The sequence below is a fragment of the Astyanax mexicanus genome, chromosome 2, assembly GCF_023375975.1.
Source record: "Astyanax mexicanus isolate ESR-SI-001 chromosome 2, AstMex3_surface, whole genome shotgun sequence".
Classification (NCBI taxonomy): domain Eukaryota; kingdom Metazoa; phylum Chordata; class Actinopteri; order Characiformes; family Acestrorhamphidae; genus Astyanax; species Astyanax mexicanus.
Window position 1 is genome coordinate 31,429,589 of NC_064409.1, and position 21,931 is coordinate 31,451,519.

At 37.4% G+C, this 21,931-nt stretch overlaps 1 protein-coding gene across 1 annotated transcript in view; it reads right to left on the reverse strand.

Moving 5' to 3' along the window:
• Positions 1 to 18,184, reverse strand: part of syn3 (synapsin III) — a 219,342-nt gene extending 201,158 nt beyond the window's left edge. The window contains exon 1 of the mRNA XM_022671547.2: positions 18,060 to 18,184. The gene's annotated coding sequence lies outside the window, so the exon portion shown is untranslated. The remainder of the gene's footprint in view (positions 1 to 18,059) is intronic.
• Between the last annotated feature and the right edge of the window lie 3,747 nt (positions 18,185 to 21,931).

Here is a 21,931-nt window from a genome sequence, read left to right on the forward strand (position 1 = left end):
TCCACTGCTAGACCCTTGAGCAAGATCCTTAGCAGCCTCTGCTTCAGGGGTTCTGAAGTATGGGTGAGCCAGCACTCTGACCTCAGCTGGAATATATGAAGAGAATCATTTAGCTGTGCTGTACAAGTATGATGACGATAAATGTACTTCATTAATAATATGGATCATATATAGATGTGTTCTTATTCGAGAGAGTAAGAAGAAGCAATCAAGAAAATGAACCAAAGCATAAGAAACAGAACGAGTACCAAAGCCACAGCAAAGGAAAGACACAAACTGCATTAGCATAAGCAGTCGCTTGTATGAGAAAGAACCGCAATGAAGATTTGCAGCCCTTAGCCACGGCTCAGAACGAGAAGCAGCAGGGAAACCATGGAGCTTCTTCAGATTCTGCTTCCAGTCACTGTCTGCTCTAATACGTCTTAGCCTCTCCCTATCCAAGAGGCTTTGCATTGGGAGCGGAGAAGAGCCGAGCGGCGTCCTCTGACCGGATGAAACCCGGCGTGATTAGAGAAGGAGAGTGGGCTATGACACTTTAAATAGGCCTGAAGAAGAAAGAAGCAGGGCGCTTCAGGGAGCTGGAGGAGGAAGATAAAGACGTTTACAGGAAGGCGTGAGATAAGGCGCTAATTGATACAGCGCTCGCGTTTGAGGAGGGTGATAAAAGCCAGAGATTCTGTTTGATCTGAGCGGTGAAGACATACAATTGCATAACCAGGGATTTGAGGAAGATGTAAAGTGGAGCATTCACACGCGTCAGACTGACGAAGCACACACAGGAGAGAGAATTTGAAAAGCTTCGCTGAACATGAACACGGATGCAGTGTAGTTGTGAAAAGAAAACAAGTAACCGGAACAGAGCTGAAGTGCGACTTCAGTGACAAATGCTGCTCAGTGACATCCACACAGTCAGACACAGATATAATAACACTAAGGCAATGCCCCACTTTTCAGGGGGTTCTGGGAAATTTTCTCTTTTATGGGGGATCCTCTGTGATTTTATTCCCATCCAGATTGACATGTTTTTCTCAGACGTCCTCTGAGAAAATTATAGCCTGAATTACCTACTGTTTTTCAGTGAACTGTCCTCTGGTAATTTTATTCCCATCTGGGTGCAGGTCTCAGAGTTTTGTCACCTCGCGTTTAATAAAATAACTATTTGTCCACTGTTATGCATCGTAATCACACTTTGGGCGTGTGTTCCCACGGAGATCCACGTAAACACAACAGCGAGTGGAAATGGAGGAGCTACTGAACGCGATGTCATGTGACCGAGAAAGCACAAAAAGTCACTGGTCCTCCTGTTTTTTTCATTGCAGTCCGGATACAAGAGTTTTATCACTGAGTAGAAGTGTAAAATATTTTTCACTGAGAAACTAATCCTGTCCAGAAAGAGATTAATGGTGCTCTTCTTCTGCATGTTACCTAAACTACTTAACTACACTGCTCACTCTTCTGTACCTGTTGCATTTCTCATTACCACATCTCCCCCCTGAAATGTAGCTGATGACATCACAGCTCTCGATAGACACTTTCATCACTACTGTAGCTTGAAGATCTAAAAACTGATATTTTTAGCTGGATGTCTGCACTGCGCTGCATAAACTAAAAATTCCCATTGGCCAATCTGTGCTCTGCAAGGTTTACAGGTCATGTTGTATACCCTACCCATTGGGTAGGGATGCACAATTGCCATCACAATGCGTATAATAGTCACATAGCAGAATATGCAGATGCAATATCAAATTATATCAATTAGGGGTGGGCAATATTATATCGTATACAATATATCGTGACACAGAAATATTGTGATATTAAAAATCCATATCGTGATAATAGAGATGTTCTGACTTAAAAGTAGTCTATTATTTACTGTGAAGCTTTAGGTGTATTTATTGTATAATTGATTTAGTTTGCACTTTATATGCATGCACTAAATATTCTGCAATATGTTTTGCTACATTATTTTATTTTATGCTATATTATTTATTTTGCCACATTATGATTATGCTGTTATACTATTATACTATACTCCTGAAATTAATTAATTATTTTTCTGTTTTCCTATATCGCCAAGTATATCGTTATCGCAAAAATACCCTGAAATATCGTGATATTATTTTAGAGCCATATCGCTCACCCCTAATATCAATCACAACTCAATCAATCAATCTTTGCTGCCTGATAGAAAAAGAAATTTTCATTTTTTTTAAATGACATTTCTACCAGATGTAGATTATATTTACTATATAAGTTGTCTTACTTCAATCTTAAATGCAGAGATTTAATTACTAATATCATGATGTGTTGAAAAACTGACTTCTAAAGAAATCTATTGAATTTTTTTGGATTTTTATTAGTTCATAATCTGTATTTTGCAAAACAACAAAATATCAATATGTCAGTTTTTTTCCAATATTGTGCAGCTCTACTACTTGAATCACTTAGAACTATGATTGAGCAGGTATTAAAAAGGGTAGCTGAAAATCTGCCAAATGGAAAAGCAAAAAAGCCAAAGTATATAATCCAGTAAAAACTATCCTGAGATAACTTTTGGCTTATTTACAGTGGTGTTAATAGGAACTATTATACCTGTAATATACATTGGTGTGGAAAAAGTGTTTGCCTTCATGATTTTTTAATGAAGGTTTTCATTATTAAAGGAGTAAAAACAAACCTGCATGGCCCTGTGTGAAACTGTGGTTAACTGTGATTTATCACACTTGAGTTCAATTTCTCTAACCACACCCAGGCCTGATTACTGCCACACCTGATCTCAATCTAGAAATCACTTAAATAGGACCTACCTGACAAAGTGAAATCCACCAAAAGATCCTTAAAAGCTAGACGTCATGCCAATATCTAAAGAAATTCAGGAACAAATGTAATTGAGATCTATTAGTCTGGAAAAGGTCATGAAGCCATTTCTAATTTTGGTGCTTCAACAAACCACACAGAGCCATCCACAAATGGCGAAAATGTAGAACAGTGCTGAACGTTCTCAGGAGTGACCGGACAACCAAAATTAACCCAAGAGTGCAGTGATGTCTTATTTAAGAGGTCAAAAAAGCCCCCAAAAATCAATTTTGCCAGAAAACATTTTGATGATCCCCAAGACTTTTAAAATACTCTAAAATACTCTGTGGACTAACTAGCCAAAAGTTGAACATTTGGAAGGTGTGTGTCCCATTACATCTGGCATAGAAAAGTAACACCGCATTTCAGTAAAAGAACATCATACGTACAGTAAAACATGATGGTGGTAGTTTTTATTGTCTGGGGCTGTTTTGCTGCGTCAGGGCCTGGAAGACTTGCTGTGATAAATAGAACCATGAATTCCGCTGTCTACCAAAAGTCCTGAAAAACCATGTGCGACAATCTGTTCGTGACCTCAAGCTGAAACGAACTTGGGTTCTGCAGGAGGACAATGATCCAAATGACACCAGCAAGTCCAGCTCTGAAAGGCTGAAGAAAATCAAAGTGGAGATTTTGGAGTTGTCTAGCAAACTCCTGACCTAAGTCTGATTGAGATGCTGTGGTATGACCTTAAAAAAGGCTGTTCATGCTCTAAAACCCTTCAATGTGGCGGAATTACAATGAGTGGCCCAAAATTTCTCCACAAAGCTGTGGAAGTTACCGCAAACATTTAGCAGTTTTTGCTGCTAAGGGTGGCCCAACCAGTCATTAGTATTCCAATAACTATTACAAATGTCTAAGTCAAAAGGCAGCCTTCACATATCCATTTTGTGGTCACTTTTATTGATAAAATTTGGTGAGATATATAAAGTAGAGATATATAAACATGGACGTTTTCCTAATTTGTTGCTTTTATAAGTGGAACAATGGTCAATATAATTTACCTTTTTAACAAGAATTTACATTAAAAAAACATTCATGTTAAAGTGGAACTATTGACATTAAAAATATATAATGTAAAATTGTACCCCCCTTAGATTTAGGGACAGATCTAAAGTCCAGGCAAGTGGTTTGGATTCCTCACAATGGTCTTAAAATAAAATTGAGATCATATGTTTGCAAAAAATGTGTCACAACCAGAGAATGTAAAAAAATGTGGACGCTGTGTCGCCGTTCCCATTCATTCAATTAAAAAATGAAGCCAAAATCTTCCGCCATGTTGGCGATCCTGAAACCCTAGTCTGCGCAGTAGAGACCAGAGGAGGGATTAAGACTGTGGAGAGACAGCCTACTACTCATTTGAATAAACCCGCCTCTGAGGGCTGCCTCGACAGAGATATACACAGTCTATGGTCCCACCCATACAGCCATTGGTCCCACCCCGGCTAGGCGTAACCCAGCCTTTTACAAAAAAAAATAGAGCTCAATAACATTTAAAAAAATTAATTCTGTGGGGATATAAAAATTGGACAATATAAGCAGAGGTTACACTAGCTGTTGTTTTTTATTAATGAAGGTAGAATTACAGTATATTGGAAAAAAACGTGATTGAAAGTTGTCTGTTTTGCCATTGAAACCTAAGGGAATGGGTGGGGTTACACAGCTTTCTGCAACCGAACAGCAGGGGGCGCCCGACCTGTGGTGGCTTCACTTTTGAGAGACGATGCTCTGTCCAGCTATACACAGTCTATGGTCACAACTGACTGAAGTACAAACACAACGATGTGGAAGGTCCAATCAGTATAATAAATACACTATGCAGAAACACTTCACATAACTGAGAAAAGCTTGCTGAAGAGTATCAGTCAGGGGATGAATACAAACAAATGCAAGTTTCTGAACATCCGCTGAAGGTCAGTAAAATCCATCATTAATAATCTGAGGGAATATGACACAGGAAAATCTGACTAGAGCAGACTGTCCTCACAAACTGAGCGACCATGCAGGAAGGGGACCAGTAGGGAGAACACCAAGACCCTATGACAATTCTCAAGGGGTTAATTACTTCAGTAGCTGAGATAGGAGATACCCTGCATACACCAGCCTCACTATGACGCATGGTGGTGGTAGAGCCATGCTGTAGGGATGCTGGAAGAGCCTTGCAAGTATCTGTTTTATCTGTTACGGTGCAACACTGGAATAGATCAGTCAGTACGCACACCTATAGTCAGTGAATTATAAATCCCAATACAAGCCCTGCTTGCGCTCATTTACATAAGGAAATGCCCACAGATGGTTATATAGGGCAAACAAACTCCCAGTAGCCAATACAACTTATTAAAGGTTGAACGGAGCTTTGCAGACATTTTATTGTACAATGTAAATTTGAATAGCTAAATAATCTGAACATTTTAATAAACATTGTTAAATGGTTAAATAATATCTCAAATTATTAATTGATACTAGTTAAGATATTAATAAACACTACATTTCAATGCTAAATGTGGTAAATAAAATAAAGAACGGAAACATTTGTTTACAAAAATGTAATAATTAATAATTTAGTTAGTGGAAACATTCTGTAGTAAGTACTGCTAATTAATGTACCCTTATTGTAAAGTGTTACTCATGTTTTCGCTTTAAAATTTCAATGTCAAACATACAGCACTGTTGTATTGTTATCCATTTATTCCTTTTATTTAAGTGCTTACATTGTGTTGGTTTTCTTCCTTCTTTTTTTCTTTTTCATTTTTCCAACCTTTTTGTCAGTCCTGACTTTGTCAGTCTGCCTGCCATGAACTCTGTAACACACACTAAAGACTCCAACTCCCTCATGCTCCTGATCATGTTCTAACTCGCCAGCCTTCTAGTCACTCACACCTGGTCCTCCTATTATAAATAGTCCCATTTCTGTTTCTAGTTGCCCAGTAACCTCATGTTTTATCTTGTTTATTGCCTTTTTGTTTCCAAGCCGTTTCTGTACTTTTTTGCTCTTCTTATTGTGGTTTATCATTCCAGACTACTGACTACTCTTTTTCCTAGCCCTTTTCTTTATTAACTATCCTGTGTATGACCCTTTTTTGCCTGCTCTCTCCCAGATATGGTGTTTACCTTTGCTTCCATTTTGTTGCTGACTGCCTGTCCCTGACCATCCCTATAAGTTCGATCCCTTTATTTTAAAGCTATGTTTGGTATCTACATAATTGATGGGAAGTGACACACAATGACCACAATCAGTGCATTTCTCAGTCAATTCTGGCAAAAAATAAACTCTTACTAGTGCAGAAAAATTCAAAGGACATCATTAATATATACCAGAATTAATTAATTTAATTTGTATTTAAATTACAGTTATTAGAAATGTTACATCCTTTTACATTTCTGTGTAAATTTCTACTAGAATTAGAACATTGAATGAAGAACTAGAATAGGGATTTTAAAAAACTCCCAGTGCAGCTTAAGTGCCAAAGCTTCATTAAGACAATCCCTGTTTAGATCAGCGCTGTAAATCTACAGATGCACCTTTAATCAGCTTTCTAAATGCACAGCGTTGGTAGACATGCACTGTTTGGAAGACATCTGAAATTAAAGTTGAAATTTATAGTTCTTTGGAATTGACTGCATTGGATTTTTTTTATTTATTGCATTGTTAATTTATCCTGTTTTTTTTTTTGTTTTTTTTTTTTACATTGCATTGTTAATGTATCCTGTTTAATCAACATATATAGATCTGGATTCTTTCATTTAGTCTTTCCCTGATTCACATTTACATTTCTCTCTTTCTCAATATGGATTTTTCTTTCTTATCCTTCAAAGCGGGGGGCATCAGCGCAGATGCACAGATGCCCGACAGCTATAATGCTCACTCCCCCGGGGGTAGTTTAAGAGGCCAAAGCATTACCGTCAATTAGGAAGGAGGGAGAAGATGCAGGATCTCTCTCACACTGTCACTGCTGAAAGGGGTTATTAAATCTGCCACCCTGTTGTACCGGGTCCTGACTCAGGGCTGCAGTAAAGATAAGCAGGCTTTGCTCTGGCTTATGTGGCAGCTTCGTTTGCTCCCTCATACGGAGAGAGGAAAGGCTTTCTCAGGCTGAAACACTGGAGGTAATGGATATCTGAGCAGGTCTGGCTCACACTCAGACTCTGAGGCTGTGTTAAAGAGGCCAGAGAGAAGCTGAACAGGAGGAGAACCTGGATAAGCTGTTGTGAATGTGATAATAGGGGTTAAGCAGAGGACAGGTAGAGAAGGTGCTACAATAAGTTTGCCTGTCATTTTAACATAATGTGTGGATGATATATTGTCCCAGAGATAACAGAGACAGACAATATCATTGTCATTTTGAGACCCATTTATGTCACTGATATAACTGATACTTTTAAGAAAATTCTGAAAAAGGTTTAAATATCCTAAATAAAAAAAACATAAATAAAATTAAACCACTGTTTTTAAATAAAATCAACATACCAATTCATTCACATGAAAGTAAACACTAAAAACAATAGTAAGGTCAGATAAAATGGTTAGGGATGCATCCATACAAAGGGTTAATTTGCAAAAACATATAAATATACATTTAAAGGAAAGTACTTTTCTGTTTTTCTACAGATAAGTCAACAATGCAATTCTGTTATTTCAACAGGCCTATGCACAGGTGTACTGCAGGCACAGCCAGCCTCCAGGCCACTGGTGATTTCCACTGGAGTCACCCATCACATTCATTTAAAATACAAGTCAGATGATTTTCTGTTAGATCTGCTCCTAAACTAGACCTGCTTCTAAATCCAACCCATTAATGATAAAAAAATGTTACATATAGCAACGATAATCATCTTAGAAATGCCCACAGAAATAACTTGAATCTGACCAAAGAAATAATAAATAAAAATTCTATGAAAATTAACAAATGAAAATATGACAATGGTTTGGTTTAACAAAATTATTTTAAAAAGTAAATTCATAGAACAAGTCTGGACAATTATAATGGTATGCTGAATATAATGTGACCAAATGGACATGTTAGATCAAGGTGTGTCCAATAATTAGTATCACTTGTAATCAGTCAGTGGGTCTATATATAGGGCTACAGGTTGTCACTGTGCTGTTTGGTGACATGGTGTGTACCACACTCAACATGGACCAGAGCAAGTGAAGGAAAGAGTTGTCTCAGGAGATCAGAGAGAAAATTATGGACAAGCACATTAAAATTAAAGTATATAAGACCATCTCCAAGCAGCTTTATGTTCCTGAGACTGCAGTTACACATATTATTCAGAAATTTAAGATCCATATGACTCTAGCCAACCTCCCGGGACGTGGCCGCAGGAGGAAAATTGATGACAAATTAAAGAGACGGATAATAGAATGGGAACAAAAGAGCCTAGAAAAAAACGTATAAAGAAATTAAAGGTGAGCTTTAAGCTCAAGGAACATCAGTGTCAGATTGCACCATCCGTCGTTGTTTGAGCCAAAGTGGACATAACGGAAGACGACCAAGAAGGAGAATATTGTTTAAAACAAAACATAAAACAGCCAGATTGGAATTTGCCAAACTACATGTTGATATGCCACAAAGCTTCTGGGAAAATGTCCCACAGGGAACTTTTTGCCAAGGCATATCAGCTCTATGTTTACAGATGGAAAAACGAAGCATATCAAGAAAAGAACATTGTCTCTACTGTGAAACATGAAGGAGGCTCTGTTGTGTTCTTGGGCTGCTTTGCTGCATCTGGCACAGGGTGTCTTGAATCTGTGCAGGGTACAATGAAATCTCAACACTATTAAGGTATTGTAGAGAGAAATGTGCTGCCCAGTGTCAGAAAGTTTGGTCTCAGTCGCAGGTCATGGGTCCTGCAACAGGATAATGACCCAAAACACAGCTAAAAACAATCAAGAATGGCTAAGAGAAAAAACGCTAGACTTTTCTGAAGGGCCTTCTATGAGCCCTGCCTGACCTGAATCCTATTAAACATCTTTGGAAGGAAGTCTCATTGACAGTTACAGGAATTGTTTGATTGCAGTGATTAGGCAAAAGGTTGTGCAAAAAAAACGTTAAGGGTACCATCATTTCTGTCCAGGCCTGTTTCATGAGTTTATTTTTTTAAATAATTCTGTTAAAGTAGGGCTGGACGATATGGCCAAAATTTATATTCCTTATATTCCTTAATTTATATTCCTTAATTTCAGTCGATTCAATATAATTGTATGTTATTTGATACATTTACTCCTAGCAGTTACAGATTTAAAGTAACAAGCAACACACACTCAGTCAAATACACAGAAAGTTACCATCTTCAGGTTAGTGTGGAAATAATTATACTGCTTCTCAACAAGACCACATATATTTCTCTTTATCTCTTTAATGTCTGTGAGTTATTGGTGATTCTGTTTTTTAATTGTTTTTAAATTATACATACAAATTGGGATTACATAGTAATGGCACTACTGCTAAAGAAACTTCACACTGAAGCACAAGAAAATATTTGAACACATCTGAAAGTGGAAAGATGTGTTTGACTTGTCAGCAGAGACAGTGTTAAATGTACTGTAGATACTGTAGATTAACGGCTAATTAATACACTGTAAACTGTTGCTAAATAATATTAAATCAGATGTGACACAGCAGTACTGCTGGAGTTTTTATACACCTCAGTGTCACTGCTGGACCGAGTCTAGTGCAGCAACAAGAATCATCCAGCCAAAAGTGTCTTGTGGGCAACTAGAGGATGACCAACACAAGCTGTGCAGCAACAGATTCAGAGCTTCTGTCCCTGACTTTACATCTACATGGTGGAGTAGCTACATAGGAGTGTCTAATAGAGTGTACAATGAGTAAACACAGTGTTTCAAAACTGTCTGATCCTCTTATCCAGTGCGCAACACATTAACACTCCTGCAGTGCTGAGAGTGACACACTAACCTGAACATTGAAGAACAGGGTGAAATAAGGATAATAACATATACAGAGAATCTAGTCTGTAAGGAGTCTGTAAGAGAAGGACTACAGTCTGTAGAAATAAGAGACCCCTTAATGATGATGTTTTTCCTTGATTTTGCCAAATTGAAAACCTCTAGAATATAATCAAGAGGAAGATGGATGATCACAAGCTGTCAAACCGAGCTGAACTGCTTGAAATTCTGCACCAGGAGTGGCATAAAGTCATCCAAAAGCAGTGTGTAAGACTGGTGGAGGAGAACAAGCCAAGATGCATGAGAACTGTGATTAAAAAACAGGGTTATTCCCCAAAATATTGATTTGGTTTATGAATATGAACTTGTTTGCATTATTTGAGGTGTGATTTATTTATTTTTTTTTTTTTTACTTTATAGTTATTTCAGCCATTTCTGTTTTTCTGCAAATAATTGCTTTAAATGATGCTCTGATTCAGAACTGAAGTGGTCTCTTAATTTTTTTTAAGGGCTGTATGTATATAGTGCTCCTTTATACTCAGTGAAGCTGATAGGATGGACAGAGACTGTAGACACAAGAAGAAGGTTATAAAATTCTAACATAATCTGATATATGTATAAACTGGATGGCACTAAAATATTTTGTTGTCCTGTAATATGTATTGCAATATTAAAAATACAGGAATTTTCTCCAGATTTCCCCAGAAGTCAGTGATATGTCAACATGTTATGAAATTATTAATAAAAATATAAAACTGTCATGTCATAAAGATTAACAGAAAAGCGCCGCTCAACTGATTGAAAGAAAGCGTAATGTCAGAATGGAGAGTGTTGTGTGTGACGTTTAGAAATGAAGCCTTTTTCTTGATCGTGCGTGCAGCCCTGCAATGAGCCAAAACATCATGAGCTAAAAATACAGGCAAGATGTACAAACCCTAAAAGGCTTGAAGAATTAGATGAGTCAGGGTTCTGTGCTCATGCTGAAGCAGCGAGAAAACTGTAAAGTAATTGGAAGCCTCAATCAACCCTGCGTATTCCTTTCCAAACGTGACACACAAAGCCATCAGCAAACCATACGGGAGAGTAAAAAGCGTACACAAGCTAAACTCTGATACCTCTGATACGTCTCAGAATATCTCAGAATGTCTTTAATTAATAGCTATATATATGCATTGTTCCCATGAACTCCCTGGGAAATCTGTCACAACACTAAATGGTGCATAAATGCATCTTTTTAATACCAAAAACACAAACACATTTTCCTTTAAAAAATCGTTACAATAGAAACTAAACTACTGAGGGAAAAACAGGGCTCAATAACAAACAGCCATTTAAATCTAAACTGAACTAAAACTAAATCTCTAAATCTGTTAAAGTATTCTCTTTCTTTAAAGATGCTTATCGAGGGGAATGGGATAAAGACAGAATAAGCCCACAGTACCACTGCAATGACTAGACAGTTTATGGTCTCAATAAATAATGGAATTAAACACTAGACAGCTGCAGCACTCAAGGGCTGAGGCTTTATTCACTTTATTAGTATTAAAATATGATTATTGCCTTCTTGATTTCGTACTGCCTGACAGTGTATTCCTCCTACAGACAGACTTTTGCCTCTCTTTACTGGCTCCAGTCCTCTGTGGCTATATAGTGCTTGCAGCAACAGAATAAACGCTAACGCAATTTGTGAAAAGGGCAGCAGAGGTGGTAGCACAGGAGAACACGACCTGAAGCAGGGCTCACACTGTGTAATATTACGACACACTGAGGAGAAGCCCTCGATCGTTTCCGCAGCTGAGTGCAGCCGCCATTGAGACACAGATCTATAGAAATGCCACAGGAATGTCTACCGCATTCCACAGGAAGTATATTAAATAGTCAATTGGAACGATTACTAAAGCACATTACAAAAGACAGCAAAATCATTATAGATTACTATCTATTATTAAGGCACTGTAAGAGGTGACCATAACTAAAGCAGTATGCAGCACTACATCATTTTTTTCTTATATTATTTCTGTTTCTGATCTTTTTTGTGTGAAAACAGGGGGTGTTTGGTCTACAATTTGGTCTACCCATTAAACATTCCTACAATCACAGAAATAAAGATGCATTTTGGCTCACCGCGTACAAATACAAACAGATCAAATGTATCATTAAGGAAACAACACTGTCCTTAAGAGTCAACTCTGTCTAGTCCTGTCACAATAAGACTTTTTGTGGACGATATATCATCCCAGAAATTATTGAGATAAACTATATTATTGTCATTTTAAGACCATTAAATGCCACTGACATATTGAAATAGAATAACACTGCAATTACACTCTTTTAATTAATCATAGTTTGGGAAATATATACCTATATTACCACCTACTGCAGTCCACACTGTATGATGGAGTTGCAGTTATTACAGCACTGATCATGGCATCACTCTCTAAAATACTGTTTACTGTTATATATGTGAACAAACACAAATACAAGGATATCATGATTATCAACTATGCTTGGTCATGTCCTTTTTTTTTTTGTATAATAAGTTAATAATACATTTATTCTTATAAATGGTTTACTAGTCACTTTTCCAGAAAACAAAACTTTCACATTTGTACCTTTGAATTTTTAAATACAAAAATAAATTAAAAATATATGAATTAAACTGAGGACATGGGGCCAAAGTAACTTGAAAAAAAACTGCAATAAATATGAAACAGCTGCTTCCCATACTAAAGATACTGAAAACACACACTCAACATTTCCTACCCAAAACTCAGTGACAGTTTAAAATATAAATATTTTTTTTACATTCTAAGAGTGTACCGAGGGTTACTGCACATACAAACATGAGTATAGTGTAGTAACTGCACTGATACGTTTGAATGTAAATAAATGGCTAAATGGCTTAAGCAACTCAACCAGCTAAACTAGTTAAACACATACACTTTGCTTTTTAACCAGCTCAAAGCTTCTCAGGTCTAGTTTCTCTAGCAGTGTGACCAGCTCGACCATGCTGGTCCTGCAGACCAACCAGCCCGACACGTAGTCAAGACAAAAAAAATAATCCATGCTGGTAACCAGCTACATATAATAGTCTACCCTCTTTACCAGCTTGAGCAGGCCCTTTTAAAAGCATGCATCACAATTCAAAAACCCACACACTGCTGGACTGTAAGGAATGTAATGTAACAATAAAACATACTTTACTGTACGTAATACCTACAGAGGAGTTCTCTCACCTGAGCCATACTTGCTACGGGCTTTGTGTTCCAGAACTCAGACTCTAGCAGTTCTCTCAAAGGACGACTGCTTATGATGCGCAATCCAAGAATGCATCTTTAGATCATGTGACCCCAGACCATGAAATTATCCCTCGCTATCTTGCCCCATCCAATCAGCATTCAGTATCACTCTCATCATTCCTTCCATCAGTACTATTCTGGCTTTTCACACTTTTTCGTTTCTGGTTTTCCCTTTTGTCCAGTAGTTTCATTCTCAGGTCAATAATCAACGGTTTGGACCTTAGGCTAGGGATATACTTGATGTTTGGCCATGTGTTTGCATTTATAACCAGATTCTTTATGAATATATTGGTTCATATACTTGCGCATGTGCTATATGTGCTCTAAACGCTTCCATTCGAAGGCCCTTACTTGCTACAACGGCAACAACACGCCAAACATTATTGAAAAAATTCTGTCATGTTGATGCTCCTAAGTCTGAGTTTGCCATATTGATCATACGCAATAATATTGGGGAAAAATATACAATAAAAAAACTCCAGATTGTAATAATAGCAATATTTTTGAAATTTCTTTTGAATGTACTAAACTTATATTTACACATTCATTTCTTACAGCCAATGCATCAAACGCAGAAAGTTTCATCAGCATGTGTCATCAGATATTAAGGAAACTAGTAGAGCTAATGCCTGTCAACGGTTGTCAGCAGAGCTGAGCCCAGTATTTTGTTACTAGAACTGTGCAATATTTCACTTCTGTGTAGGTGTGGTCTCCTTTAACCTGTCAGGTTAAAAAACACAACACAAGACAGGGGCAGAAGCCATGGAAGCTAGCAAGCAAACCTTCGCTGCTACACAACCTAAAAAGCTGCAGGATTCGCCAAAATGGGAGTAAATATTGGCTGCAAATTTGACAGACAAAGTCACACTTATTTCTCATCAAACAGCCCAGCATAGGACTATACCATGAGATGCTGTCCTTATTTAAAATATTGTACTTTTTTAAAATTCTAATAACTTATATTTAATAAACCAAAAAAACTTCTGTATCAACATTAAGCACCTTTTTACCTTCTTCTTAACTTTTGTCTTTGAAAGAGAACTTTCATTGTAGTGTATATACTCAAATAAACAGATTTTTTTTTTATTCTAGCTGCTATTTGTCTTAGCCTATTCTTATTCACTTAATGATTAAAGGATCTAGGCTACCAGAATTGCATTAAATCTGCTTTAAAGGGTCTTTAATAAAAACCAACCCATCTGGGTTGTACACTGCCCATGGGGCATAGATGAGATGAGGCCCATGTGAGATTAAGGTTGGTGGTCCACCTGGAACCCACTCAGACCAGGTTCCACGCATAAGCACCACATGAGAATGTAGGCCAAAGAAGGTTCCATATAGAAACATGACAAATAAAAAAGATGCTAAAACATATATGTGCCTGTTTAAAGAAGAATTCTCTCATTGCTAAAAAATGGTTTTAGCAATTTATCTAAGGTTTTCACCACTTGTCTTGGCTGAAGCCAAAGGCCTATTTACGCTTCTGCCTTGAATATACAGCGTGTATTTGTAACTGCATACCCTACACCATAGCCTGCAATGTGCACCTAGTTTGAATAAAAGACCACCAAGCCTTGTGTTCCCGCTTACACTTTCCAGCATTTGTGAATAATCTGCAGAGTGATGCAGACATCCCAAGCCCAAGTAAAAATCTTTACACACTAGCTGTGCTCTGAAATGCTCCCTATAACAAAAATAGAGCACTATACGGTGTGTATGCAAATTAGTTGTGCTGTTCGAAATCTCAACAGTACATTTTCCCTATATACTTTTGAACTCTTCAGAATCTTCTATATTTCTACCTAAATATGAACCAAAACATCATTAGATTTTTTAAAAGTAGACAAATAGAACCCAGTTTAACAATGAGACTTGGTACTTGGTCATTTATTTATTAAGGAAACAATCCAATTTTACATATTTGTGGGTGGCAAAAGTATGTGAACCTCTAGGATTATCAGTTAATTTGAAGGTAAAATTAAAGTCAGGTGTTTTTGATCAGTGGGATGACAATCAGGTGTGAGACTATTGCCCCTGTTTTTTTTTTTTTTAAGAACAGGAATCCATAAAAGTCTGCTCTTCACAACACATGTTGTTGGAAGTGGCACAAACAACGGATATTTCTGAGAACCTCAGAAAAAGAGTTGTTGGACAGCTTGCCTTGATTGATGAAAGGAGGAATTCTGAATTATATCAGAGAATTCTAAAGGAAAATGTCAAGACATCCTTCAATGAACTGAATCTCAAGAGAAGGTGGGTCATGCAGCAAGACAACGACCCTAAGCACAAAAGTTGTTCTACCTAAGAATGGTCAGGGCATTCTAAGGTACCTTAGACCTTAATATAATCGGAAAGTTGTAACAGAGCTGAAGCTGTTCTTCATGGAGAAATGGTGTAAAATTATTCCATGCTGGTGTGCAGGACTGATAAACAGTTCCCGGAAAGGTATAGCTGCAGTTGTTGCTGCAAAGGAGAGGGGTCACAGCAGGTACTGAAAGGAACGGTTTAAACACTTTTGCCTTACAAATATGTAATCATGAATACTATTCCTCAATAAATAAATGATAGATAAATGACCAAGTATAATATTGGTGTATCAGTTACTTAACTGGAATTTCTTTATCTACTTTTAGGATAATCAAAATCTGATGATGTTTAAAGTCATAATTATGCGCAAATATATAACATTTACACACTTTCAAGCACCACTATAGTAAATAGTGAATGAGTTAAAGAGTGAACTATCCTGAACATACGATTTTTTTAAACAGGATAATGGACATTGAACAAATAAAAGCTGCCACAGGGAATCTCAGCAGACATTTGCTTCTGTCAGAAACCTGTAAGAAACTTTTTTTTTTCTAGCAGTGATTAGCAGTGTTATTTTCCTTAAATTAAATATAATGAGGTAATTTTTGCAGTGTGTTTAATATAAAAGCTTCATGTAAGGTTAAAGGGGGGCGCTTCCTATTCGTAAAAACAAATATATTTTTTTAATTAAATGTAAAGAAAAGAAAAGTAGCTTGCGCACCACTTTAAATGATGCTATCTGTTTACAAAAAAACTGAAGCTGTTATGTCGATGTTACGCCCTCGCTATGTTTTCCTGTGTTTTCCCCGTTTCCTAGTGTGTTTCTCTAGTACTTTTCCATCACGTGTGTCTAATTTGTAGCTCCGCCCCTCGTTACCTGTTTCCCCAGGTGTTCAGTGTTTCATGTTACTATAAATAGCCCTCCTCTGCCACTTTGTCCTCCGTCGGTCTTTGCACCTTCCTCTGTCGTTTGTCTCGCCACGTTTGCTATTGTTTACTACGTCACGTTATTGCTCTTTCTATGTTCTTGTATTTACACGCTATTGTTAATTTCTAGTCACGTTTATTTCCTGTTTGTTTCTTAGATAATTTTGTATATATTTACGTATTCATCCCTGTTTATATCCCCTAGCCCTGTTTAGTTATTATCTGTTTAGTTTAGCCACTTATCTGTTTAGCTTAGCTCTTTGTTGGTTTTCCCTGTTTGTTTATGTTTATATACTTATTCGTTATTCCCCTGTTTGTTTATTTGTTTACTTATTATTCATTAAAGTCTTGTTCTTACCCGCATTTAAATCCGCCTCCCGTCTCATCCCAGCGTTACAGTCGAAGAGAAGCCCTCATATATTTAAAGAATAGAGACTATTTTATGCACATCATTGCCCAGCCCTAAGGTAATAAGTGAACCATTCCTAACACAATTACTATCTTTACCTCGTTTTGCCTCCAGCTTGGATGTCAGTCACGTGCACGCGGGTAATACAATTTCAGTTTCTAGTTGATCATGATGAACAATAAAAAATCTATATGTATACAGCTCTGGAATAAAATAAGAGACCACTTAAAAATTATGTGTTGCTTTGATTTTGACAAATTGAAAAAATCTGGAATATAATAAAGAGGAAGATGGATGATCACAAGCCATCAAACCAAGCTGAACTGCTTGAATTTTTGCACCAGGAGCGGCATAAAGTAAATAAAAAGCAGTGTGTAAGACTGGTGGAGGAGAACATGCCAAGATACATGCAAACTGTGATTAAAAACAAGGGTTATTTCTGAACTCTTAAAACTGTATGAATATGAACTTGTTTTTTTTTTTTGCATTATTTGAGGTCTGAAAGCTCTGCATCTTTTTTTGTTATTTCAGCCATTTCTTATTTTCTGCAAGTAAATACTCTAAATTAGAAATGTTGTCCATAGTTTATAGAATAAAACAACAATGATCCTTTTACTTAAACATATACCTATAAATAGCAAAATCTGAGATTTTTTTTCAGAGCTGTATATATATATATATATATATATATATATATATATATATAGTTATTAAGATGAGCCAAAGATTTTCAGATTTTCAGTCCTACAGAATCCTTTTCCATGTGTAGGACATGTTAATAAGACAGGGAATATATGAATTTCAACAAGTGCACCTGCCTGCTTTGAATAAGGCAGATTTTCTGTTTATCTAGCCTATATATTCTGGAAAGCATGAAGCCCTCGATGCTGCATTTGTTGCATAGGAATATGTGGTGTGTATCCAAGATAGTAGGGAATCCCCCCATCATCCACTGTCCCCCCTCGCGCTGCCCATCCATCAGCTGCAGCCTGAATCCCTGCCGCACCACAGCGAATCTCTCAGGTCCTGAATCATCAACCAAACACTGCGAATATCAGCGCGCTGCAGACCAGCACCCGCTGCATTAATATATACATACATTTATATAAATACAGCCCAGTCCTTCAGATAATAACCCCCCCCCCCCCCCCCCCTGTCTCTCTGAACACACGACCACCCGAGCCGCGAGCAGGGAGCGGTTAGGCTGCTGCTGCTGTTAATGGCTCTAATTCTCCAGATGAACACGAACGACACTGTGGGGAAACACCAAACAAACACACAGCCAGAACCCGAGCCCACCCTGCACACCTGCACCACGAACTCAACATTACTGCATTTACTGCTTTACCTCAGTGTGTGTGGGTCCAGTCCGCTGTCGGCGCGCGCCTGTGCGTGTGTGTGTGCGCGCGTGCGTGAGTGTTTGTGTGTGTATGCGTGTGCGCGCGCGGGAGGGGGGATGCCCTGCGCTCGTGCCACAGCTTTCTCCAGTCTACCTCCCTGCCTCACAATGCATGCCGGTGTTCCATCCAGTTGTGCTACCCATCGAGATGTGCTACTTTGCGTCTCTGCGCATGCGCAAAACTCTCATGTGCTCTGTTTTCGTGTGTCTTTTTCTTGGAGGTAAGTAACCCAGGTCCAGAAGGTAAAAATCCAACCCAGGGTTTTGTACCAAATGCAGCAGAACCGCCAGTTGGTTAAAACCCTGGGTTGGATTTTTACTTTCTGGATCTGGGTTACTCACCTCTATTTTTTCCTCATAATTTATCATTTTTTTCCCTGGTGCATTGTACAATCTGGACTCACAGTAATCGTTTACTTAAGTGAAAAGAAATATAATAAAATATATATACACGTGTAAATGTTAATATAAATGTTAAATGTTTTTTTTTTTTATATAAATGTTTTTAATCGCCTATATTGCCTTAACTTTATCCTGATACTGAGATTGATGCTATTCAAATATCATACAGACACTTCTACTCCATGCAGCATGTTCTAATAATTTGTATCTTCACAGTTAAACCGTAGCACGGTTTTACAGGGTAGCAGAACTCGACAGAACACCGGGAACGTGAAGGACGTGGTCTGATTGCATGCAGCCCCCCATGTGACGCGGGAACATTAATATTTTAGGAGTGAAAGCCGGAAGAGCCGCCACAGGGCAGCAGATCAGCATTCTCACATTAATACACTCACAGAGCTCTCACACACCAAATTCCAACAGCAGAGACTTTCCCGATATATAATATCCATGTTTTTAACATACACTTATTACCGTTTTGTGGATTTGTATAGCAAAACGCCATTTTTCAATGTCTTTTTCCTGCCTGTCTTAATTTAACTGAGTTAAACAGCCTCCACAACAAAGATATTACTCCCCTATTACAAAAAAAAAAAAAAAAAAACACGACCTGCTCAATTTGGTCACACTGGTCAATCATAGATGCTTTGCTATTTTACACTCCACCAACATTATATTTTCACGTCTACTGCCTGCGTCATTAAAATAGCAACAGCACTTATATAACTATTTTGATGGCTGTTGGGCAAAGGTGTCAAAAGTACCGTAATTTTTCACACACTCTGAACACTGCGGCTTATATAACACTACGGCTAATATATGTTTTGATTTTTTGTTGTATTTTAACGGGCTTCAAAACTGCCTCACTCACCCAAACAAACTGTGTTCAGGAGAGATAAGTGTGTAGATTAATCCAGATTATATACATTTTTATATTATTTTTCTTTCCTCATTTTTACAGTGCTCAGTCAATAAACATGCTTCATGCTTCACAATGTATTTGATCTTGATATGGTTTGTATAACACAATTGACTATATTTACATTGCTTTAAACACAGCTAAACTAAAGTAAAGCAGTGGAACACCTTCGCGAACCAGCGTGTGCTCTCCCGCCAAGGGCTAATATAGCCTAATGCAGGCTAAGCTACGGGTGGCGACACCTCCACATCAAAACCTGGACACTGTATAATTTACCTATAACATTAGAGCATCAATAAGCAGCAGGTTATGAATGTAGCTATAAGCCCTATAAACAGATTATGAGCAAAAAATACTCCTTTCCCTCTGAGCTTTTTAAACTGGCAGCCCAAATAATGAATCTACTTTTTCCTTTTAATATTGCAACATTATTTTCGTAATATTACAACATTATTCTTGTAATTTTACGACATAATTCTCGTAATGTTACCCCTTTATTTAAGTGACTTTTTCTGGTAGGCTACCGTTTCTTTTAACCTAGCTATGCTGCAGCACTGTACATGGTACGTAACATTGTTTGTGTACGTAGGCTATTTAATTAAAAGTTTCTGTGTAACATTTTTCTTTGTAAATATATCATATTATAATGTGGACAACTGGGGCTCATAGTCAGGTGTGGCCTGTATATGTACAAATTCTTTTTTCTTCCTTTTTAAAATTAGTGGATGCAACTTACAATAGCCCAGAAATTATGGTATTCACATTTATTACTCAGGTAGAAGTATAGATACTAGGGTTTAAAATAGTTCTGTAGAAGTTTAAGTATTAACTCAAGCTTTTTACTCAAGTTTCAAAACTGCTTAAAGGAGAAATCCAGTGTGAAATGGACTTGGGGTGTAGTGAAACATGATAACAAGTATAACCTTTTGTTACATAGCCCACCTCCGTTTACCGGATTTCTCCTTTAGAGTATAAAAGTAAAACTAATGTAGGTGCTCTACCTCACCCCCAAAAAGATGAATGCATTTTAGTTAAATGCAAATATATTAAAGTTAAACATCAGTTGAATCAGTTTCACTCAAGTTCTCTTGAGTCTTTAGACTAAACATCTGCTATGCCCTTGCTAGAGAGTAACATGGGGTGTGCAGAAGTGATGGATCCTGTATTAACCAATAGTGTGACGGGATGGTATTATTTTATACTTTTCATCCAACCACATCAAATTTTTTTAATTGAAAGGATTACAAATTACAGGTAATTATATGAAAATATAAGGAGTGGAAGTAAAAAGTGCACATTATTAATCCATATTAATATCTTGGCAAAGGAAAACACAGATGCACCCCTGACTGGAAACAACCTAGTCAGATATTCATTGCTATCTTTTCAGTGACTTGTCAATTGTCAACACAGGTGCATCCCCAACGTGCATACACTCTTGCTTGTTATGCACACATCAACACACAGTTAGCAGCTGTGCAAACTTTACAATCAACAATAAAGAGAATACAAAAGAACATAACATTTAACATCAAGACAAAAAATAAGGGGCTGTTATATTATTTAAATAATCGGCTTGCACATTTTCACAGCATGACTGAGCAGGTCTATTTCCTCTGTTGAGAAGAAGCATTTCGCCGTTTAAATAGCAATCCGCCAAATTCAGAATGCACCTGGCTCTTAAAGGGAATGGCTATTGAAACACTGATTGGCGTATTGCTTGCAATGTAACCAATTTGAGCAGGCCATGCTATTTTTTGTCAAAAGGGGAGTAATTTAATGGATCTGTTTAATTCAGTATTTTTTTTTATTCTGCATGACCAGTTGGTCTTGAGCTGGTCAAACAGGGATTAACCAGCCATCTTACCAATATATGTTTTTGCCTGGCTGCCCAGCTTTTTAACCACCTTGACCATCAAAGACCAGCATATACTATCCAAACCCATCTCAATTTTCAACAGGACAAACCCTGCTCACCTAAAAAAGGAAAATTTAAAAATGTATCCAAACGAGCAATATATATAAGCAGAAAAGCAGCATGTTTTGACACATTCACTTTTGTGATGTCACAAACACTTTATATTTAAATCAGTCTATTCAGCTTACAGCTTAGCTCCACCCACTATCCTTGAAGATATAAGGTTTAGCATGTCTGTATTAAAAGCCTAAGGCACGGAACCTGCCTGCTACCTATGATATTGGAGGATGTGTATATTTGCAATTTGTACTATTAATGATTTTATGTCCTGCCAGATAGATCAGGTTAAGAAGTATTCCACAATAATCTACACAACATCATCTGAATAAGTGCCTCAATAAGTGCCTGAAAAAAATACTGCTAATAATTAAAGAGGCTATTTATTCCTAACAGAATCCAGATATAATTATCAGCACTAGTCCCAGAGGAGCCAGGCAAGTTACAGAGCAATACTTTGCCTGAGTGATAAACAGATTTGATGACTGATTTCTTGACTAAAACTGATTGAAATTTTGCAGCACA